This window comes from Penaeus japonicus, unplaced genomic scaffold (genome assembly GCF_977035675.1).
Source record: "Penaeus japonicus unplaced genomic scaffold, GWHDUDI00000001_assembly GWHDUDI00000010, whole genome shotgun sequence".
NCBI classification, from domain to species: domain Eukaryota; kingdom Metazoa; phylum Arthropoda; class Malacostraca; order Decapoda; family Penaeidae; genus Penaeus; species Penaeus japonicus.
In genome coordinates this window covers 7,374,278-7,399,143 of record NW_028234412.1, presented here as the reverse complement: position 1 = coordinate 7,399,143, position 24,866 = coordinate 7,374,278, and the positions used below count along the sequence as shown (strand labels likewise).

The 24,866-nt window shown below is 46.8% G+C and overlaps 1 protein-coding gene across 13 annotated transcripts in view; it reads left to right on the top strand.

Moving 5' to 3' along the window:
- Nucleotides 1–24,866, top strand: part of Eip74EF (Ecdysone-induced protein E74) — a 395,461-nt gene that overhangs the window by 338,413 nt on the left and 32,182 nt on the right. The window lies entirely within an intron of this gene.

The following is a 24,866-nucleotide window of genomic DNA, read 5'->3' as shown; positions in this document are numbered from 1 at the left end:
TTAACTTGTCTTCGTTTCAAGTACAACGAAAGTTAATGTTAACGCGTGTCCGCTCGACTCACACATGAGCAGAATCAACAAAACAAGTCGCTGCTGTAGGTACTCTTGACATACATCCCGCTCATAAGGCAAGCTCAGCTGACACTGTTCCTTGGGTGGGGTAGGGGTAGGTGGTGGGGGTTGGGAAAGGAGGAAGGCGGAAGGAGGTAGAAAGTTGGGGAAGGTGTGGGGGTTGGGGAAACAAGAAAAAAGAGGGAGGTGGGTTAGGAATGCTCCTCGTTGAGTTGTTTTTATTATTACTATTATTATTAATAATATTTATAGTTATCACTGTGCTTATATTTGTCCTTCTCTCCCCGTCCATCCCTTCCCCAACTCCCTCCTTCCTTCCTTTCCCCCCCTCCCTTCTTCCGTAGCCTACTCCTCCTCCTCTATTGTCCCGGAAACTGAACCGCGGCCTCCTTCTCCCTCACCCCCTTTTCCTGGAAGACGGGACACTTCCTACCCCCCTCCCCCCCTCTGTGTTTTACCTGGAAGTGACCCCCGTGTCTGTCTGCGTCTCCTTCGTCCCCTCCTTCGTTTACGTCTTTCTCTGGGGACGTGAGGAATGAAGGATGAGGGTTAAGGGAGAAGGAGAGAGAGAGGGAATGAAGGAATGAGGGATGGGGGAGAGGTAGAAGTAAATAAAGAGGGAATGCGGGAGAGGGAGAAGTAGAGAGAGGGGGAATGGGAGAGAAGTGAGGGAATGAGGGAGAGGGAGAAGTAGAGTGAGGTAGAGAGAGGGAAATTGAGGCACGGAGAGGGCAGAGGGAGAGGGGGAGAGGACGAGCGACCGAGAAGGAAAAATGAGTGGGAGGGAGTGAAAGAGGGAGAAAAGGAGTGAGATAGACCTGGATTATGACAGAGTCTTTTCTTCTTGAACCTTCCTAGAATTTCCGCCGCTCTCTTTTGAGGCTGAGGCAAGGAGGAGGAGGGAGAGTAGAGGGGGGGGGAGGGGAGGAGGACACGGGGTAAGATCCCTCGGAGGTGAAACTCACGGATCTTGAGGACACTTGCTGCTGATGGTCTCACCCTTTTCCGCTCCGTGCACCCTAGTCTCCGCACCCTCTCCTCCCCCCTTCCTTCCTTTCTCCCTACTTCTTTCCGTTACTCCGTCCCTCCTCCCTCCTCTCTCCTTCCCGCCCTCCCTTCCACCCTCCCTCCCTCCCTCCCTCCCTCCCTCCCTCCTCACCTCCCTTCCTCCCTTCCATCCATCCTTCCTTCCTTCCTTCCTTCCTTCCTTCCTTCCTTCCCATCTACGCCCCCCATAATCCCCTCCCTTCTCTCTATAGATTACCACGACCTCGTTTTTCCTTCGAAGAAAAAAGAGGTGATGCGATGGAGATAGAAGGATGGAAGGATGGTTGACAAAGATGGAAAGCGGGGGGTGGGGGGGTAATGAGATATGGGATTGAGGGATTGTATAGGAGTGAGCGAGAGTGAAAGGGTGGGAGATAGAGTAAGGGAGAAATAGATGGAGTAAGAGAATGAGAGGGAAGTTCTTCCTCTCTTTCTCTACCCCCTCCTCCACACCTCATTTCCTTTCATCTATCTTCTTTTTCATCTTCTTCCTCCATCCGTCCATTCAATTTATCCTCTTCTTCTTCCTCTTACACCCACCCTCTTCTTATTCCATAAACTATTTACCTCCTACTCTCTCCTCCTCTTATTCCACCCCTCTTCCTCTTCTCCCCACTCTCTTCATCTCCTCCTCCATCCATCTCCCATCTTTCTCCTCCTTCTTCTTCCTCCACCTCCTCTTATTCCTCCTCCTCCTCCTCCTCCTCCTCCTCCTCACCCACGAGTGTTTTGAGGTGTGTTTTTCTTTCCCTTTGATGTTCGTTCTATTGATTTTGATTTTCCTTTGAGTCGCCGTTCGTTAGAAGAAGGTACGAGCACTATGCGGTTGTTGCACATGATATGTGTGGTTTTGTCATTATTTTTTAATTCATTTTCTCTTTCTTATGTTGGTTATGTTGTTGAGAAGCGTTTTTTGTGGTTGGTTAGTCATTTTCTTTTTATATGTTTTTTTTTCTTTGTTTTGGAAAGTGTTTACAATTAGCAGCGGGTGTCATTTTATTTTTTTTATTTGTTTACGTATGTTGGAAAGTGGTTACTTTTATTGGGAAGTGCCATTTTGCTTTTTATTATTATTATTATTATTATTGTTATTATTATTGTTATTATTATTATTATTGTTATTATTATCATTGTTGTTATTATTATTATTATTGTTATTATTATTATTATTATTATTATTATTATTATTGTTATTATTATTGTTATTGTTATTATTATTATTGTTGTTGTTGTCTTTGTTATTATTATTTTGGTTCTTACGTTAAAAAAAAACGGTTATTATTATTGGGTTTAAAATGAAACGACGAAGAAAAGTTGTTTTGGTTGTAGTCGCTCACTATCATTTCGAGGTTGATTTTTTTCAATTAATCTTGATTTATTGATAAGTGCGATTACGACATCGGAGACGACCGTAACGGGATAAGATAAGATAGGAATCAATCTCTATTAGCGAGTGATCACAATCAGAATAACGGAGCAGGAAATGGAACGGGAGAGAAAAACAGATACAACAACAGTACGGGTAATAACGGCGGGGACGCGCAGGAGGAGAAGGGGACATGATCATTCATAACAATAACAGCATCCGTGTTCAGTGTTCAGGCAGGACAGCAGCATCACCTTGGCCTAGAATCACCTCATCTCCCGCCCGCCCCTCCTGAGCATCCCCCCCCCCTCCCCTCCCTCCCATTCTTCCCTTCGTCCTCCCCCCCCTTCCACTCCTTCCCTCCCTCCCTCCCTCCCTCTTCCTCTCTCCTACTGCGCAGGAATCTTCCCACACCACGACCCAGCTTGACCTCTCTCCACCCGGCCTCGGTGTGACGTAATGTGACGTCACGGTTATAAAACTCCAGCACGCTTGACGGCCCGGCGGCGGCGCGGCCCGAGCGCCCGGGAACTTTTCGCAGGGCTTCGTCCGCGTTGCTTTATTCATCGTCGGCGGGGCTATATTTAGCTCTATCGCGGCCGAGGGCTTTGAGGCTTTAAGGCTGGAAAGGCGGGCGCTGCTGGCGGCGGCAACGGCGCTTGTCTCGCGAAATGGGATGGTACGCCTCCGCCCGCACTTGCTCGCTCGCTCTCTCGCTGGCGTGGGCGATTTCATTTCCGCCGGTTATCCACTTTTTTCCACTTTTCCCTCTTGGTATCTTCCCCTCTTTCTCGTTCTTGCTCAAAAAAGGAAGTGGGAGACAGATTGACGGCGAATCGAGACAGGCCTTCGCTTCGGGAGATATCAGTTGGGAGGTCGGTGTCGGAGGCGGAAAGTGAGAGGCGTCGGAGGGTGAGGCCGACCCTTCGAGTTTGACATCGCCAAGGGAGGAAGGCGATCTTGTCCAGATCTCTTTTTCTCTTTCTCTGTCTCTCTTTGTATAACTTCTTTCTCTTTCTTTCTCATTTTCTGTTTCTCTGTCTCTCTATGTATATCTCTCCTTTTTCTTTATTTCTCATTTTCTGTTTCGTCTCTCTCTCTTTCTCTCTCTCTCTTTCTCTCTCTCTCTCTCTCTCTCTCTCTCTCTCTCTCTCTCTCTCTCTCTCTCTCTCTCTCTCTCTCTCTCTCTCTCTCTCTCTCTCTCTCTCTCTCTCTCTCTCTCTCTCTCTCTCTCTCTCTCTCTCTCTCTCTCTCTCCCTCCCTCCCTCTCCCTCCCTCCCTCTCCCTCCCTCTCCCCTCCCTCCCCTCCCATCCCCTCTAGAAGGACCCTTGCAACTTCCTTCTGGAGGAGGATGGTTATCCGGGGGTCGAGGGCCGGATGGGGGAGGGAGGGAGTGGGATGGAGGTAGGGGGGGTCTAAGACTACGTTTCGGAAGGCGCTTGAGACGCATTCAAGAATACCGGACTTTGACTAAGCGTGCTTGCTTGCTTGCTTGCAAATCCCCGCCGAGGAATGTGGGTCACTTAGGTACGTTCGTTAAGCGAAAAAATAGAAGTGGAAGAAGAAACGATAATAAAAATAACACGAGGGAATATCGCAAATGAAAGTTGAAAATGCAGGTTCTCATAGAGTCTGTGATGCAATAGTAGCTATAAATGACGATTTAAAGAAAAATGTAATGGAGAAAACAAAAATTAAGGACAACCAAGAATTAAAAAAATAAATAAAACAACGGAAAAAAAGTAAGATCACGAAGGTGCTAAAATAAACTAACACGACGACGATGAGATAAATTAAAAAAAAAAATGTAAGATTAAGAAGAGGGAGAGAGAGAGAGAAAAAAAAAATCGAGACCGCATATGCACATCCGCGTCGCCGACCCCGTACCGCGGCGGGAGCTCTCGCGGATCGCCGTCGACAGGATGACGGGGCACAATGCGGGGAATGGAGGGGGGAGGAGGGGGGAGGAAAGGGGGGGGGAGGTTGCAGGATGGATGGAAAGAAGGAAGGAGGGACGAGGGGGGGTTGGTAGGATGGGCAGGGTGCAGGATGGATGGATGGAAAGAAGGAAGGAGGGAAGGGGGTGAGGGTGTGGGTAGGATGGCAGGATGGATGGATGGATGGAAAGAAGGAAGGAGGGAAGAAAGGAGGAAGGAGGTTGCAGGTTAGTAGGGGGGAGAGGTATTAGGGTGGAAGGATAGGAGGGATGGGTATAGATGGGGAGGGAAGGTGCATGCAAGGACACAGCGTCCCGCAGGCATGGTTTGGTCCTAGGGGATGCAAGGCAAAGGACGCGACGGAGATGGGTGGGGAAGGGCGGTAATGGGCGGGATTATCGGCCTGCCTGTAGGTTAGGACCTGTAAGCATACACGGACACTACACACGTAAAGAAACGTACGCGGATACACGCAGACCTACTCTTTCTCTCTCTTTCTCTCTCCCTCTCTCCCTCTCTCCCTCTCTCTCTCTCTCTCTCTCTCTCTCTCTCTCTCACCACACACACACACACACACACACACACACACACACACACACACACACACACACACACACACACACACACACACACACACACACACACACACACGTACACAACAGGGAAGTGGTTGGTGTGCGGTGTTACATAAATAAGTGAAATGCGATTACCAAAACACGTTTAACTCCATGCGGCCGGTTGTGTATGGCTTCTTGTCCCACAGTGAGAGACGCGAGGGGTAAGGGGGGCGGGAGAAGGGAGGGGGGGGGATGATACCTTTGTCTGTGTGTGTGTGTGTGCGTGTCTGTGTGTGTGTGTGTGTGTGTGTGTGTGTGTGTGTGTGTGTGTGTGTGTGTGTTTGTATCTGTTTGTTTGTTTGTATCTCAAAGAATCGTGTTATTTTAACTAATGTTTTGTTAGCAGGCGGAACAGGTAGAGGGGATGAATAGACAAAATAGACAGGGCTGTTTGTCAAGAAGTAAGAGGGTGACTGGATGGTAGATGTGGGTACGTGCGTGGATGGTTGGTAGTGAACAGGAAGGTGTGAAGGTCGGCAGGTAGTTTGGTAGCAGAATGGTTGATGATATTGCGCGGTTGAGTCCTCATTAGTGATTACGTGCACAGCCACACAGAGGCGGATACGCATACCTGGACAAACACACACACACACACACACACACAAACACACACATCTTGGGAGACCTTTTTCCTCCTCACTCTCGCAGGCTGATGTGACCTTGTTCCCTCCCGCTCCTTCAGGTAGTTTGACCTTATTTCCCTCGGCGAGTCACCCTTGACATTCAAGGATTGCGTGGGCAGAGAGCGGCGAGAGGAGAGGAGGCGAACGACGGAGATGAGAGAGAGAGAGAGAGAGAGAGAGAGAGAGAGAGAGAGAGAGAGAGAGAGATGGAAAGGGAGAGGAAGAAGGATAGGGATAGAAAGGAAGACAAGATAAAATAAAATAAAAAGAGTAAGAGAAAGAGAGAGAAGACAGAAGAAAGACAACGAGAGAGGGGACTGGAAAGCCACGCTCCAAGAGGAAGAAAGAGAGAAAGAGTGGGCCCCGCGCGCACATAGAGAGACTGTACAGCGCGCGTAAACAACACACCCTCCGTGGGCTACAGGGACGAACCAAAGGACAAAGCCATGTTATTAACCGTTTGGCGCCGACCATAAAACACCTTTTCAATCGGGGACAAAGAACTCCAACAAGGCCTAAACAATTCCTTGGAAAACACAGCCAAGGCAATTAGAATAATGAAATAAGGGGAGGAAATAAAGACAATGATAATGAATGAACTAGACAAGGTTGAATCGGCGAGCGTGTTTATTCTGGTCCTCCAACCGGTTTCATTCTGACGTGGTATTTTCCTTTTTCTTTTTTTTTTTAAACCTTTTTTCTCATTCTTCTTGATACCTTTGTCTGTGTGTGTGTGTGTGCGTGTCTGTCTGTGTGTGTGTGTGTGTGTGTGTGTGTGTGTGTGTGTGTGTGTGTGTGTTTGTATCTGTTTGTTTGTTTGTATGTCAAAGAATCGTGTTATTTTAACTAATGTTTTGTTAGTGGGAACAGGTAGAGGGGATGAATAGACAAAATAGACAGGGCTGTTTGCTGGAAGGTAAGGGTGACGGGATGGGTAGATGTGGGTACGTGCGTGGATGGTTGATAGTGAACAGGAAGGTGTGAAGGTCGGCAGGTAGTTTGGTAGCAGAATGGTTGATGATATTGCGCGGTTGAGTCCTCATTAGTGATTACGTGCACAGCCACACAGAGGCGGATACGCATACCTGGACACACACCTCACAACCACCACACCACACAACACACACATCTTAGGGAGACTTTTTAGCCTCACTCTCGCAGGCTGATGTGACCTTGTTCCCTCCCGCTCCTTCAGGTAGTTTGACCTTATTTCCCTCGGCGAGTCACCCTTGACATTCAAGGATTGCGTGGGCAGAGAGCGGCGAGAGGAGAGGAGGCGAACGACGGAGATGAGAGGGAGAGAGAGAGAGAGAGAGAGGAGAGCAGAGAAGAGAGGGAGACGAGACGAGAGGCGGAGAGAGAGATGGAAAGGGAGGAGATGAGGGGAGAAGAGGAAAAGGAAAGGGATAGAAAGGAAGATAAGATAAAATAAAATAAAAAGAGTAAGAGAAAGAGAGGAAAGACAGAAGAAAGACAACGAGAGAGGGGACTGGAAAGCCACGCTCCAAGAGGAAGAAAGAGAGAAAGAGTGGGCCCCGCGCGCACATAGAGAGACTGTACAGCGCGCGTAAACAACACCCTCCGGTGGATACAGGGGACGAGACCAAAGGACAAAAGCCTTGTTATAAACGTTGCGCCGGACCATAAGACACCTTCAATCGGGGACAAAGAACACCAACAAGGCCTGGAGAACAATTCCTGTGGGAAGAACACAGCCAAGGCAATTAAGAATAAGGAAATAGAAGGGGAGGAAATAAAGACATGATAATGAATGAGACTAGAAAGGTTGAATCGGCGAGCGGTGATTTATTCTGGTCTTCATCCGGTTTCATTCTGACGTGGTATTTTCCTTTTTCTTTTTTTTTTAAACCTTTTTTCTCTTTTCTTTTACCTATGATTGTGCCAACCAAGAGTAAAGTAGTGAGGTGTCAGTCTGTTGTGTTTGTGTGTGAGAGTGTGTGTGTGTGTGTGTGTGTGTGAGTGTTAGTATCTGTTTGTTTTTTTGTATGATCACAAGCATCGTGTTCTTTTAAATAATGTAATGTTAGAGGAAAGGATATTAGAGGGGCAGATAGACACCACCTAGAAGGGTGTTTGCTAGAAGGTAAGGGTGACGGGATGGGTAGATGTGGGGTACGTGCAGTGGATGGTTGGTCGTGAAAGGAAGGTGTGACGGTCGGCAGGTTAGTTTGGTCGCCGAATGGGTGATGATTATTGCGCGGTTGAGTCTTCAATTAGTTGGCTTAGTTTCACCGCACACAGGGGGTACGCCTACCTGGACAAACCCACACCACACACACACACCACACAACATCCTAGGGAGACTTTAATCCTCCTCCATACGAGGCTGATGTGACCTGTAGTTTCTCCTCCCCCCCTACCAGGTCGTTTTTTGACTTATTTCCTAGCGGCGACGAGTCACCTTGACATTCCGGATTGCGAGGGCAGGGGAGAGGGGAGAGGAGCGGGCGGCGACGACGGCGATGAGAGGCGGCGCGCAGAGAGGGAGAGAGAGAGAGAGGGAGGATGAGAGAAGAGAGAGCGGCGCGCGAGCGAGAGAGAGAGAGAGATGGAACGGCGGAGGACGGAAAGGATCGGGTAGAAAGGAAGACATGATAAACTCACAATCACACAGAGTACAGAGACAGAGAGAGAAGACAGAGAAAGACAACGAGAGAGTGGGACTGGAAAGCACGCTCCAAGAGGACGCAGAGGAAAAGAGTGGGGCCCCGCGGCCCATAGAGAGCCAGTCAGCGGCGCTAAACAAACCCCCTCCGGTGGTAAGGGGACGAGACCAAGGACAAACGCTTGATCTACAAACGTTGCGGGACAAAGAACTTCCTCGGGGACAAAGCACCAACAAGGCTGGAGAACAATTTCTGTGGGTAACAGAAAGAACACCGCCAGGCAATTAAGAATAAGGGAAAAAAGGGGGGAGGAAATAAACCAGCACAAGACTGAGCCTAGAAAGGTTTTGACTCGGGCGAGGCGCGAGCGAGTGATTTTATTTCTGGGTCTTTCAACGGAATCATTATGACGTGGAATTTTCCCTTTTCTTTGTTTTTATTCACTTCCCCCCCTTTCTCTCTCTCTCTCTCTCTACCTGTATCTTTCTCCTTTTGTTCTCTCTGTTTTATCTTCTTTTTATCTCTCTTTATCTCACTCTCTCTGCCTCTCCATCTCTATTTTTAATCATTTAGACCGTCATTGTGCGTCAATCTGTCTGTGTTGCCGATGATATCTCGTTGCATCAAGCAATTGCAAAACATGATTCCCACCATCCGAGGCGCGTTACTGGAAAGCGACCCCCAGGCAGGCAGGCAGGCTGGCTGCGCTCGCTCTTGGCGTCATTGGTGCCAGAGTGCGGCGGCGCGAGTGACGCAACCTATGACGTCACGCACGTCTTCTAGGGGGCGGAGTCACGATGCCAGGGATAGCATTTCCCTCCCTTCTCTCTCTTTGTTTCCTGTCTTTCGTTCTGCTGCTCACTCGCTGGGATTTATTTTTGATGTATTGGCTATGATTTTTTTGCTTCTAATCATATATATATATATATTATATTATATATTATATATATATATATCTATACTATATATTATATATGTATATATATTTATATAATATATATATATATATATATTAATATTACATATATGTAACCCCCCCCCCCCCCCCCCCCCTCTGATTTATCTTCTTTTTTTGCTCTCTTTATCTCACTCTCATCTGTCCTCTCCAATCTCATTTTTAATCATTTAGACTGTCATTGTGCCAATCTGTCTGTATGCCGATGAATCTCGTTGCATCAAGCAATTGCAAAACATGATTCCCACCATCCGAGGCGCGTTACTGGAAAGCGACCCCCAGGCAGGCAGGCAGGCCGGCTGCGCTCGCTCTTGGCGTCATTGGTGCAAGAGTGCGGCGGCGCGAGTGACGCAACCTATGACCACGCAACCTCTTCTATGGCGGAGTCAAGAGCCCCGGGATAGCTTTCCCTCCCTTTCCCCTTGACATTCAAGGATTGCGTGGGCAGAGAGCGGCGAGAGGAGAGGAGGCGAACGACGGAGATGAGAGAGAGAGAGAGAGAGAGAGAGAGAGAGAGAGAGAGAGAGAGAGAGAGAGAGAGAGAGAGAGAGATGGAAAGGGAGAGGAAGAAGGATAGGGATAGAAAGGAAGACAAGATAAAATAAAATAAAAAGAGTAAGAGAAAGAGAGAGAAGACAGAAGAAAGACAACGAGAGAGGGGACTGGAAAGCCACGCTCCAAGAGGAAGAAAGAGAGAAAGAGTGGGCCCCGCGCGCACATAGAGAGACTGTACAGCGCGCGTAAACAACACCCTCCGGTGGCTACAGGGGACGAGACCAAAGGACAAAAGCCTTGTTATAAACGTTGCGCCGGACCATAAGACACCTTCAATCGGGGACAAAGAACACCAACAAGGCCTGGAGAACAATTCCTGTGGGAAGAACACAGCCAAGGCAATTAAGAATAAGGAAATAGAGGGGGAGGAAATAAAGACATGATAATGAATGAGACTAGAAAGGTTGAATCGGCGAGCGGTGATTTATTCTGGTCTTCATCCGGTTTCATTCTGACGTGGTATTTTCCTTTTTACTGATATCTAAATATATATATATAGATATATATATATATATATATATATATGTTATATATATATATTATATATATATATATTTATATGTATATATATTATATATCGCTCGCTATCTCTTTTCCCCTGCGCACTCGCTGGGAATTTATTTTTGATAGTATTGGCTATGATTTATTTGCTTCTAATCATATATATATATATAGATAAATATAATATAGTATATATATATATAAATATATATATATATACTATATTATATATATATATAATATAAAATATATAAAAATATATTTATACGATATATGTATATACGATATCTAAATATATATATATATATATATATATATATATATATATATAGTATATATATATATATAATAAAATATATATAAATATATATATATATATCGCCGCTTTGGTTCCTCTCTATTTCTCACTTTTTCCCCCCTAGGTTCCTGTTGTCCGGAAAGAGTTCTTCTCCTATTTCTCCCTGCCCCCCCTTAAAAAATTTTTATCACTCATTTAGACGTCTGTGCGTCAATCTGTCTGTGAAGCGCTGATATTCGTGGCATCAGCACTTTGCCAAACATGATTCCACCATCGAGGGCGTTAAGGAAGCGACCCAGGCCGGGCAGAGGTGGCTGCGATCGTCTTTGCGTCATTGGTGCAGAGTGCGGCGGCTGGAGAGGTGACGCAACCTATGACGTCACGCAAACCGTCTTCTCGGGGCGGAAAGAAGCACGATGCCAGGGAAAGTTCCTGTTGTCCGGAAGAGTTCTTCCCCTCCCACACGGCCGTTGCACACCTGTACACCCACCCTCTCGTCAGCACCTGTCAGCAGGTGTATGTATCATCAGCTGCTGCTATATATAAATTCCGGGAATTGGTCTATATTTGGTCGCTTCCCCCCTCTCGTATCAGCACTGTCGGGCAGGTGTATGTATCATCAGCTGCTGCTATATATAAATTCCGGGAAATTGGCATTTTGATACTGTCTTTGTTTGCTGCTCATCGCTCTGGATTTATTTTTGGAAGTAATGGCTTATGATTTTTTGCTTCTAATCAATATCTATATATATATATATATTATATTTATATATATATATTATATATATATATATATATGTCTCAATATATATATATTATATATATATATCTAAATATATATTACATTATGTATATATGATATCTACATATATCTATATATTATCTATAAATATATTATTATATATGTATATTATATATATATATATTTTTCTATATAGATATATATATTATATATGCTCCCTCTTCGTCCTTTCTCTTGTTTTATCTTCCTTTTTATCTCTCTTGATTCACTCTCTCAGCTTCCATCTCTATTTTTAATCATTTAGACCGTCATTGTGCGTCAATCTGTCTGTGTTGCCGATGCTATCTCGTTGCATCAAGCAATTGCAAAACATGATTCCCACCATCCGAGGCGCGTTACTGGAAAGCGACCCCCAGGCAGGCAGGCAGGCAGGCAGGCTGCGCTCGCTCTTGGCGTCATTGGGTGCAGATAGTGCGGGGTTGCGAGTGACGCAAACTATGGACGTCACCGCACGTCTTCTGGGGGCGGAAGTCACGTGCCAGAGTGAGGGATAGCAAATTACCCTCCTTCTCTCTCTTGTTCTGTCTTTCGTTCTGCTGCTCACTCGCTGGGGATTTATTTTTTGAATGTAATTGGCTATGATTTTTTCGCTTCTAATCATTATATATATATATATATATATATATATAATATATTATATATATTATTATATTTATTTATTTATATGTATATATATATATATATATTATATATTTATATATATAATTATACATATATGTATAACTGATTTCTAAATATATACTTTATATTATTTATATATATAAATTATATATATATATGTATATTATATAAATATATATCATATATATATATATATATATGTATTTATCGCTCGCTATCTCTCTTTCCCTCTCTTTCTCTCCTATTTCTCCCTCTCCTTGGTTTCTGTAGTTCGGACGAGTTCATTGGTTCCTGTTGTCCGGAAGAGTTCCAGGTTGGCCCTCCTCTCCCGTTCCCTCCTTGTTTCCTTTCCTCTCTTCTTCACCTCCCCCCTCTTCCACCTTCTTCCCACCTTTCCTCCCTCCCATTTCTTTCACTCCCCTCCCCTCTTATTCCCTCCCCCCTCTTTTCTTCTCCCCTCTCCTTCCTCCCCTCCTCTCTCTTCCCTGCTTCCTCCCCTTTCTTCTCCCCTCTCCTTCCTCCCCTCCTCTCTCTTCCCTGCTTCCTCCCCTTTCTTCTCCCCTCTCCTTCCTCCCCTTTCTTCTCCCCTCTCCTTCCTCCCCTTCCTTGTCTCCCTTCCCTGTCCCCCTTCATTCTCCCTTTTCTTCTCCCCTCTCCCTCTCCCTCTACCTCTCCCTCTTCCTTCCCCACGTCTCTTCGCACATCTTCCCGCACATAATTTATAAAACTGACATAACGAGACTAGTAAGTCGAGTATGCACTAGTGTGGAAAATATGGACGCGAAATGAAGTATTTATAAACCTACGCGAGCGGTTCGTAAGTAGCATTGCGTCAATTCCCTTGCAGGTTGATGCAGCCCATTTTTCTGTAATCTTGATCCTGTATTGTGTATTCTAGAGATGTGTTTTTTCTTTCTCTTTGTGTAATGTATCAGTTGTTGTTGTTTTTTTCTTTCTTTTTTTTCTTTCTTTTTTCCCCGTCTTGTGTGAAGTATTGGGATAAGATGGTGATTGGCATATGAGTTGTGACACCTGACAACGTTTGGAGGGGGGGGGGGTGAGTATGTCAACAAGCCGTCCTTAAGAGTTGCAACGGACGCCATGTTGTGTTTACGTTGCAGGCGAACCGTTCACTGCATGTTGGCACGCGCGTGTATGTTGATGTATGAGTATTCAAGTTCACGTGTTTTTAGGTGGGTCTCGGTGTGTGTGCGTGTGTGTGTGTGTGTGTGTGTGTGTGTGTTTGCGTGTGTGTGTGTGTGTGTGTGTGTGTGTGTGTGTTTCTATGTATGTGTATGTAGTGTGTTCAGTATGTTCAGTGTGTCTCAATGTGCATGTGTGCGAGAGTGTGTGTTCGTATGTGTCCGTCCTACCGTCCCAGAATAGCACGGGCTGCGTTAAACATCTGTGCATCAAAACTATTCTAGGAAACACAGCCGTCCCCGCTCACGATACTCTTTGCCTTAAGGCCGGAGATGATAGAGGCGAGAATCGTGTGCGCGCGGGCACTTGGCTCTACAGGTGTACAATGTAAAAGTACATTTCAAGGTGAAGGTAGACACAATGACAGTTGACTGGGTTGGAGTTGAGGGGATGGATTTGGGGGAGGGGAGGGGGAAGAGGGGATAGGGGAGGGGAACGAGGAAGGGAAAAAGGGGAAAGGGTATGGGAGAAAGAGAAACCGGGTGAAGGGAGGGAGAAGAGAGAAGGGAGAGGTGAAGAGACAGGGTGAGTAACATAGGGGAGATGGGAAGGGGTAGGATTGGGGGTTGGGTAAGGGGAAAGGGGCAAGGAAGGAAGGAAGTCCCTATCCTTCCATCTGTCTTTCTATCCTTCCATCTATCCCCGCCAAGGAGGAAGGAGGGGGTGGGGGAGGGGGAGGAGGATTCAGAGATTCCTCATGCTCAGACGGCGACTCCTCCTTCAACTCCCCACACCCCCTCCCACTCATTCCTTCTTTCCCTCCCCTCACCCCCTTACCCCACCCGCCCACCAACCGGAAACCCACCTGGGCGTGCAGGACACACGACGCGTCGCTCACGTAGGAGGCCAGGGGAAGGGGAAAGGGGTGGGGGGTAGACACCAGGGTGAGGGTGAAGGGGGGAAGAAGAGGGAAGGGAGAGGGAGGGATAGGAAGGAGGGACGGAAAGGAGGAAAAAGTTAGGAGTAATAGAAGGAAAAAGTGAAGAGCTAAAGACGTAAAGAAGGGGGATTGACAGAGAGGGAGAGAGAGAGAGAGAGAGAAAGAAAGAGAGACAAAATCAGAAACAGAGAAAAGGAGAGGGAGAGAAAGAGGGAGAGGCACACACAGAGCAAGAGGGAAGAGTGATCGAGGGGAAGAGAGGGAGGGAGGGAGGGGAACTCTACAGTTTCCGGCTTGTCTTCCCGGGATCTGCTTAATATTGGCGAGTGGATCCCCAAGGGCCGCTGCAGGGAAGGGCGGAGGGGGGGAGTGGGGGGAGTGGGGAGGGGGGGATGCAGGGGAAGAGCAGGAGACGCAATCCTAAGCTGACTCACAGGTGGGGGACGCGTGCGAGGGGAGGATGCTGAGGGGAGTGAGATGAGGGGAAAGGGGGGGGGGAGAAGAGGGAGAGAAAGGGGGAAGGCGGAAAGCGATTGGAAGAAAGCAAAGGAGAGGGAAGAACGAAGGACTGAGATCGGTGTGTGCTTTTGTCTATCTATCTATCTATCTATCAGTTTATCTATCTGTCTGATATCTGTCTGTCGTTCTGTATATTTATCTGTATATATTTATGGTTATATATCGATATCTAGATGTATGTATTTATCTATCTATCTATTTATCTATCTATCTATCTATCTCTATATATATATATATATAATTATATATATATAATTTTATATATTTGTATGTATGTATGTAAGCAGAAAGAAAGATACGTGTGTGTGAAAGAGAGAGAGAGAGAGAGAGAGAGAGAGAAAGAGAATGACTCACATATTATTACGATACGCAGGGAGGGGTAGAGAGAGGGTTGGGGAGGGCCACTGTGGCACGTTTATAGCACAGGCTGTTGGAGGTGCCTTACACACGCACGCACACATACATACATAAACACACACACACACACACACACACACACACACACACACACACACACACACACACACACACACACACACACACACACACACACACACATACACACACACATCTTTACATCCTCATGTGTAGACAAAGGTATGCATACGAACGCACTCACGCATATACTCGCCTCTGTAAGCGGAAGTACATTACTATTATTATTGTTGTTGTTGCTGTTGCTTTATTGGTGCTGAATTATCAAACCTATTTTTATATTTAATACTATTTTTTCTTTTCTAGGTAAGCCTGAGAAATGCGGTGTTCCCCTTGTCTTGCCTTACCGTAAGTACAACTCGTCGGTTACTCCCCTCGCGCGGACGATAGGGCTGCAGGCTAGAGATTTCCCCTTTTTTGCTTCCTCACTCTCTCGCTCTCCCTCATTCGCCGTTTTTTTTTTGTTTTTTTTTTTATCTCTCTCTGTTTATTTTTTATGTATCTCTCTCTCTCTCTATCTATCTATCTATTTATCTTCTCCCTCTCTCCTCCCTTCCCTCATTCGCTTCTCCTTCCCCCACCTACTCTCCCTTGCATTCTTTCTGTCCTTCTTTTCTTCTTAATTTCTGCGTATGCCATGCCCCCCCCCCCTCCCTCGCCCTTCTCCCCTCTCCCCTCTCCCCTCTCCCCTCTCCCCTTTCCCCTCTGCACATGATCTGGCGTGACTTTCCTCTGATGATTAATCTAATAGAACGTTCTTTGAGGAAAAGTTGAGTTTCCATCAGATGGTTGACATGGCAACCAGGGATGTTTGCGTCTCCCCTCCGGCAGGTGGAGGAGGTGTAGGCTCAAGCCGTACTGCCTCTCTCTCTCTCTCTCTCTCTCTCTCTCTCTCTCTCTCTCTCTCTCTCTCTCTCTCTCTCTCTCTCTCTCTCTCTCTCTCTCTCTCTCTCTCTCTCTCTCTCTCTCTCTCTCTCTCTCTCACTCTCTCTCCTTCACTCAGTTTCTCTTTCTCTATCTATTCATCTATCTGTTTATCTATCTGCCCGCCCATCCATCTCTCGCTATATTTATCTAGCTATCCTTACTTATCAATATGTTTATTTATATGTATTTTCCCACTTGTGAGTTGGAAGAGATAGTAGGAAAAGAATGGGGAGGAGGAGGAGGAAGAAGAAGAAGAAGAAGAAGAAGAGTAGGAGGAGGAGGAAGGAGAAGGAGGAGGAAGAAGAAGAAGAAGAAGAAGAAGAAGAAGAAGAGTAGGAAGAGGAGGAAGAAGAAGAGGAAGAGGAGGAGGAGGAGGAGGAGGTTAGGCTCATCGGAGGATCCTGCAAATAGGAGAAAGGGAAGGATCCCGAGCCCAAGAGCTGGAGATATATTTAGCCTGATACTTGCGGCTGATTGGAAGGAAGGCTCCCTCTTCTTGTTCTTTTTCTTTTTTTTTTCTCTTGGTCTTCTTGTTGTACTTCTTGTTGTTATGCTTCTGTGCCCTCTTTTATTTTATTTATTATCATTATTATTATTATTATCATTATTGTCATTTTTTTTCTTTTTTTGCCTTCCTATTTCCACTTGTTCTATTTTTCTCTTCTTTCTTCGTCTTCCTCTTCCTTTTCGTCTCCTCCCTCTCCTTCCTCCTTCCCTCTCTTCCTCCCTCTCCTCCTCCTCCTCTTCCTCCTCCTCTTCCTCCTCCTCCTCCTCCTCCTCCTCCTCCTCTTCCTCCTCCTCCTCCTCCTCCTCCTCCTCCTCCTCCTCCTCTTCCTCCTCCTTCTCCTCCTCCTCATCTATCCTCTCATCCACTCCCCCTCTTTTTCATCCCCCACCTTCTCCTCCTGGATTAAATGGTGTTGAGTCACCGTCTGCGTTTGCTTCCCTCCGCAACCCCTTGTACATTATCCCCCCCCCAACCCCCAACCCCCAACCCCCCCTCCCTCCCTTTCAGTGGAGGCCGCTGTGTCCCCTCAATATTGTTCCCATTCCAGCATCCGTTCCCCTCATCTCCCCTCTTTTTTTCCCCTTTCCCTCCTCGTCCTCCCTCCCTCCCTCTCCTCCCCCCCACCCTCACCTCCTGATTTATTAATGCTTCAACATCCTCGCTCTGTTTATGTCTTTGGGGGGAGGGGGTGTTCCGAGGGTGGCCGAAGGGAAGGCGAGAGAGAGAGAGAGAGAGAGAGAGAGAGAGAGAGAGAGAGAGAGAGAGAGAGAGAGAGAGAGAGAGAGAGAGAGAGAGAGAGAGACCCGAAAAGAGAGAGACCCGAAAAGAGAGAGACCCGAAAAGAAACAAACACAAGAAGAAACGAGGGAGGCAAGAAAGGTTAGAAAAAAAGGTAAATAGAGAGGGGAAAGAACAGAGGGGATAGGAAGCCGGGGAAGGGAGGAGGAAAGGAATGAGAGGAATAGAAGATTGATGGAGGCGGCGTTCGCATCACCATCCTATTCTGCGAAAGGAGTTGTTGATTATAAATAGTATTCCTATCACTCGATCGCCGCCCTCGTCTTCATCGGAAATTATCTATTTTTCTCTAAGTCTTCTCACTTTTTGGTTTTGTATTTTTCTTCGTTTTTTTTTCTCTCTTCCTTATTTGCATCTGTATTTGTCTTTTCTTGTTGTCTTTTTTCCTTTGTTTGGACGGATGGTTGTTTTTGTTGATGTTATTACTCTTGTTGTTGTTATTATTTTAGTTATTATTAATAGTAGTAGTAATATTATTGTATTTTCTGTCTATATTATTGTAACTATTATTATTCTTTTCATTACAATCATCCTTATTATTAACCTTATTTTTATTTGTTATCGTTTGTTTCGCCAATTTGTCGTTTTATTTATCGTCATCAAATCCATCACTCGTTATAATTTCGCAATTATATTTTTGATTTCCACTTCATTTGTTGCGCCTCCTGTTGCAACATCTTCCTCCTCTGGGTTGGGCGAAGTTCAGCATCATCCATCAGGCATGTTTTACGTCTTTTGTGAATGCTCGTCTCCCCTTTCCTCCCTCTTCTCCCCTCGCCCGTAACATATTGTCTTTATCGTCCCCTCGCTTTCCATATTTCCCTTGTCATCGTGGCTTATTTCGCTTCCCCCTCTTCTTTCGCTCGGCTACACGTGTTTTTCTTTCTCTTTCTTTCTCTTTATTTCTCTTGCTCTCTTTCTTTCTGTCTTTCTCTTTCTCTTTCTCTCTCTATCTATCTCTATCTCTTTCTTTCTCTCTCTCTCTCTATCTATATCTATCTCTTTCTTTATTTCTCTCTCTCTCTCTCTCTCTCTCTCTCTCTCTCTCTCTCTCTCTCTCTCTCTCTCTCTCTCTCTCTCTCTCTCTCTCTCTCTCTCTCCCCCCCTCTCTTCTCTCTCTCTCTCTCTCTCTCTCTCTCTCTCTCTCTCTCTCTCTCTCTCTCTCTCTCTCTCTTTCTCTCATCCTCCTCGGCCCCCTCTCCCCCGGACTGCACTGGCGGGCGCGCACTCTTCCTTGAGTCCTTTGATCGCGTCAGCTCATTATCTCGGCAGGTTTTATCTCCCCGTCTCACCCCTTTCTTCCCTCTCCTTCTTTCCCTTTAGCTGTCTGGCTAACTCGATTTTCTGTTCCTGTTCTCGGGATTGTTATTCTGAGTTTGTTTGTTTTTTTCGTTGTTCTTTTTCTTCGTCTTCTCTTTGCGTCATGTTTTCTTGATTGATTGTTTTGTTTTGTTTTTCTTGCTCTCTCTCTATTTCTCTCTCTCTATCTACCTCTATCTATCTATCTATCTATCTATCTCTCAATCTCGCTCGCTCGCTCGCTAGCTTTCTGCTTACCTCCTCGTTCATTTCTGTCCCCTCTCGCCTTCCAGCACTTCCATTTCTCGTCTATCTCATGCGTCTACTGTTCCCCGAACTCCTTTACCTTCTTCTTCTCTTCCTCCTTCTCTACTTTTTTTCTTCTTCTCTTCCTCAACTTTTTTTCTTCTTTTTCTTCTTATATCTCCTCTTCCTTTTCTTCTTCTCTCTCCTCTTCCTCCTGCTTCTGTTATTTTTCCTCCTCCCCTTCCCTTTCTTCCTCGTCCTCCTCCTCCTCCTCCTCCTCCTCTTCCTCCTCCTTACCCCTAATCTTCCGTCCCTCCCCACCCCTCCCCACCCCTCACCAACCCGCTGACTTCAACCCTCCTTTCCCCTCTATGCCTGTCCTCTCCCCCAGCCCCCCCCCCCCCTTTAGTTACCGAGGTGGCGAAGCGAAGAGGGGAGCATTAAAGTAGCCGAGGGGAGATGTGACGGGAAGGAGGAGGAGGAGGAGGAGGAGGAGGGGAGGTCGGGGAGACGGAGAGGGGTGGGGATGGGAGAGGAGGGGAGAAGGGGAGAGGGCGAGGAGGGGTGTGATAGGGAAAGGCGATGAGGAGGAGAGGGAGAAGGGTGGCGAGGTATAAGATGAAGTGAGGGGAGAAGGGGACTGAGGGGATAGGAAGGGGAGGGAGGAGAAGAATGGAAGGGACTAAGGGGACAGGAGAAGGGTCGAGGAAGGAAGGAATAGGGGAGAGGGGTGGGGTGGGGAATAGAGGGTAGAGGGTAGAGGGTAGAGTTGAGGGAGTAGAGGGTAGAGTTGAGGGGTTAGAGGGTAGAGTTGAGGGGGTAGGGAGGGGGTGGGGGTCAGGACGAGGTACAAAACCCGGGGATTGAAGCTCGTCGAAGCTTCTCCACGGCGGCGGTCGATTGTTCGCGGCTTTTCTCGTCGAGTTCACATTTCCTCGAAGAAGAAGAAGAAGAAGAAAAAAAAAAAGAGTAAGAAGGAGAAATAATAATACAAATGGTCTGGAATTTCGAATTTGTGTGTGTGTTTGTGTGAGTTTGTGTGTCTATGCTTGTGTTAGGATCTTGAGATAGGTAAGGGAGGGTTAAAGTATAACCTGACATTGAGATTATTAATATTATCATTATTATTATGATGATGATGATGATGATGACGACGACGAACCATAAACATGCCATCATAATTGTAATCATCATGACCATCATTCCAGTAGGAAACTCTCCCCAAATATTCATTTCTTCTCAAGTTTCCTGCACGTGGATCAGAAATCTGGATATTGTGTCTTCCTTTTCCTAGATAAATACCGAAAGTTAGACGCGAGGAAAAAAAAAAGAAGCATCATCTCGACTGCCGTTACATCATTTACAAAGGCGAAAGGATAAATATTATTCGAGATGATTTTCCTCCAAGCGCAATTCACTCGCAAACTTCCCCTCGCGCGCGCCGCCGCACTTCGCCCCGCCTCCGATGATGCAGCGCGGAGCGAGAGAGAGAGAGGGAGAGAGAGAGAGAGCCGGGAGTCCTTTTCAACGTAAACAGCAGCGTTGCTCTTCCTCCGGGGGGATTCTGGCGTCACTCGCTCACCCCCATCCCCGCACGCATACGCTTCCTTTTTCTTCTTTTCCCTCTGAGTACATATACCCATACGCCTATACACACGTACTTACATGTACTTGCGTACATACACACATATTCACATGTGCAAGCGCAGATATACACACATACGCACATGTACACGCACAAATGCACGCATGCATGCACGCGCGCGCGCACACACACACACACACACACACACACACACACACACACACACACACACACACACACACACACACACACACACACACACACACACACACACACAAATACAAACACACACACAAATACAAACACACACACAAATACAAACACACACACACACACACACACACACACACACACACACACACACACACACACACACACACACACACACACACACACACACACACACAAACACACACACACGTCACTTTCATTTCCTCCTCTCCTGTTGTTCCTTAGGACCCATTCCTCCGTCTCCCCTCTCGCTCCCCTCTCATTTTCCCCTCCCTTTCTCTCCCCTCTCCCTCGTGGGGTTCGACTCTCGAGTGGAACACCTTGATCACTCTCAGGAGGAGGAGGAGGAGGAGGAGGAGGGGGAGGGGGAGGGATGGAAGAGGGGGAGGAAGGAGGGGAATGGATGGCGATGGGGTGGTTGAAGAGGGGAGGTGCTCGAGGGGAAAGGGGAGAGGAGGAGAAGGGAATGACCACGGACATCACGCTAGCCCATGGAGATGCTCGTTTGTATGTACTGTGTGCACACCCTTACCCTTCTTAATCTCTCTCTCTCTCTCTCTCTCTCTCTCTCTCTCTCTCTCTCTCTCTCTCTCTCTCTCTCTCTCTCTCTCTCTCTCTCTCTCTCTCTCTCTCTCTCTCTCTCTCTCTGCATGTGTCTTTGTTAGTCGGCAAGTATGTGTGTCTTTGTTCGTATGTAAGCAGACGAAAGCAGAGAGACGCAAAGTCTAGTCAGCGCGCCTTGTAACGGGTGCGCGGAGAGCGGCGTTCCTTGAGCGGCCTGACACACCTCCTTTGTTCTCGGGGGAAACACACGCTAACAACAGGGCTACTACGGCTCCTAATTCTGGAAAGGGGAAACAGCAAGTTCCGCCTCTGTTGCTGCGACTCAACCGGCCACATGCATCAACTGTTACTCAACTACTGCAAACTCTGTTTCTCCGACTCGTAGTAGAAGCATTGGAGCTGCTCTTGTTTCGATTCCCAGCGACTCGTGCCGCGAGACGCCTTGTATACAATTTGGTCGTGTCTGCCGTCGTGATAGAGAGCTGTCGAAGCCACGTGGATGGATTTACCAAAGCATTAGGAAGACTAACGACGACAACAAAAGAAATTCTATTGAGACCGCACTCTCATTGACGATCCTTTGAATGACGTCGCCATCTCTTGCAGATGCAGCGGCGTCTCCTACGCTAAGACGGGCAAGTCGTGACGGCAGGGCTGGTTAATGAGGTGTACAGGAAAGGCACACTAGGGGGGGGGGGTAAGGAAGCGTTGCATTCATGCCGGAGAGGTAGGGAGGACTTGGGTGATGCCGTGCATGACGTGTGGCTGATCATTATCGTCAACTGGGAGGCGTTGAGTACGCCGGGGCGCGGGTCCCATCCCGGCTGAGGGGAAGATAATCGGGTACGCCGCACCTGTTACACTTCCTCCATTCCCTTTCCCCGTTTCTTCCCCGCCCTTTCTCTCCGCCTCATACGCCGCCTCCTTCTTTGCCGCCTCCCACACCCACCACCCCAAGTCCGGCTCCACTTTTCCTGATTTCGATCCACCGTGCCGTGGGTGGACTCGGCAGCCCCAATCAGGGAATTCCCCCGCGCCCAAAAGAGTACAATAGAAAGCTGCGGAGGTCCTGAGGGTCGGGAGTGTACAGAGGAACATACTGTGCGCTGGCCCGACCTTGGTCCTGTACGCACACATACGCACATACTCACCTTCGTCTATCTGGTTGGCCTTGCAGACAGACACACAAACACACTTACGGACATACACACATACGCATGCACACACACACACACACACACACACACACACACACACACACACACACACACACACACACACACACACACACACACACACACACACACACACACACATATATATATACATATATATATATATATATATATATATATATATATATATATATATGTATGTATATATACATATATATACATATATATATATATACATATATACATATATATATACATACACATATATATACATACATATGTGTGTATATGTATATATGTATATGTATATTTATATATCTACATATACATACATATATATACATATATATATATATATATACATATATATATATATATATATATATATATATATATATATATATACACATACATACATACATACATATATACATACATAAACAGAAAATATATATATGTAAATATATATATATATATATATATATATATATATATATATATATATATATATGCATGATGCATGCTTGCATGTATGTATAAGTATATGTATGTATGTATGTGTGTATATTGTATATATATATATATATATATATATATATATATATATATATATATATATATGTATATATATATATATACATATATATACATGCATACATAGATATATGTGTGTGTGTATTTATATGTATATATACACATACATATATACATATGTATCTCTATATATGTATATATAGACATCCTCATACATTGTGCACCTGTAGGTTAGATGACCCTCGTCATACCTTGGTCGTGGGAGCTGTGACGTAGGAGAACCACGCCAGCATGTGAGGGAAGGCGTAATTCGATAAACGCCCACGCAAGCGAATGCAGCAATGTACAAACATACACACGCACGGTCCAGGAGGCGGCAGCGGCGGTGGTGACTAGGGGTGAGGGGCGAGGAGGGAGGGAGGAAGGGGAGGAAGAGGAGGAGGGTGGCGGAGGACGGTGTGTGCGTGTGTGTGTGTGTGTGTGTGTGTGGTGAGCGACTGAGCGTGGCGGTAGTGAGTCAGTGTGAATGTGAACGTGGTGCTGTACGGAGGCTCAGTGCTCGCGCTGCTGTCCCACCACCTGCCAGCCAGCCACACACACACACACACACCACTCGCGTCTCGGGGAATCGTCGCCCGAGGACCGTCACCCGGGATTTACACTTGCTTTGTGACGGCCACTTCTCTCCCGTGTGTTGCTAGGACTCGGTTCGAGTTCCGCCGCGTCCTCGTGCTCTACTTGTTCTCACTTTCCCCCACGTTTATATCGGAAATAAGAAAGATTTAGAGGGAAAGGAGGAAGACTTTGGCGTGGTGAAGATCTTGCAGGGATAATCTCCCCGCCCTTCCAGTGATTGTTTTGCTGCGACGTCTCGGGTCTTCTCCCAGGTGTTGTTGAGAGAGAAAAGAGTATTAATTATCAGAAAGGCAAAGAGTGTTCTTTGAAGTGCATTGCGGTTGTCTCTTCCGATTCGGTGGTTGTTGTCGCAAATCGCCACCATGGCCAGTGGTGTCTGAGGCTGTGGTCGAGCCCTCATAACACCACACTCACTTGTTGCTAGCAAACAAGTGCCGAGTGCCACTGCCTCCTGTGCAGTGTCACCGCGAGTGCCAGTCGAGTGCCCCCCTACTCTGCCGCTTCTCCCATCGCCATGGTGCTGCAGAACCCCCGCCTCGCCTCCTCCGAGATCCTGGAGTATGACGAGGCACCTCTTGACCTCAGCGTCTCCAACCGGACCCGCTGTCCTTCCCCGCCGAGGAGTCCCTACTTCTATCGGGAGTCCATGAGTCCAGACTACCAGGACTATCAGGATCGGGACTTCCAGGACCGGGACTATCAGGACCGGGACTATCAGGATCGGGACTACCAAGACAGGGACTATCCGGACAGGGACTACCAAGACAGAGACTACCAGGATCGCGATACCAGTAGCCCCCACGACTCCGACGATTCTGATAGTCAGAGGCTGCCCCACCCGAATCCTGCCAAGGCCTACAAGAAGGCTATGATGAGACGTTACCGTAAGTGTCACATGGCTGTAGCAGAGGGGAAGGAGGGGAGGGAGAGGGGCGAGGGGAAGGAGTTGAATTTTTGAAGGAGGAAGAGATATCCTCTTGAATTCGCTCTGTTTGTTTTGTTTGTTTGTTGCAGCTAACATGTGTTTTTTTTAATGTTGGTTTCGTCGTAGATTGTACTTTTTTCCATTTCATTCGTCTGCATAGTTTTCATGTTACTGTTATTTCTTCGTACTTTTCCTACGGTGGTGTCGCGAAGGATGTTACTCCGGGAATTATGCATGACCGAATATATTGTTGATAGTCCTAGCTCCTTTCCCGCTTGAGATTTCCTCTCCCTCCCCTCCCCCTTTCCCTTTCCTTCGCACGCTCACACTACCCCTTCCCCTCGACCTACCCTTACTCTTCCCCATCGCCCCTTCCCAT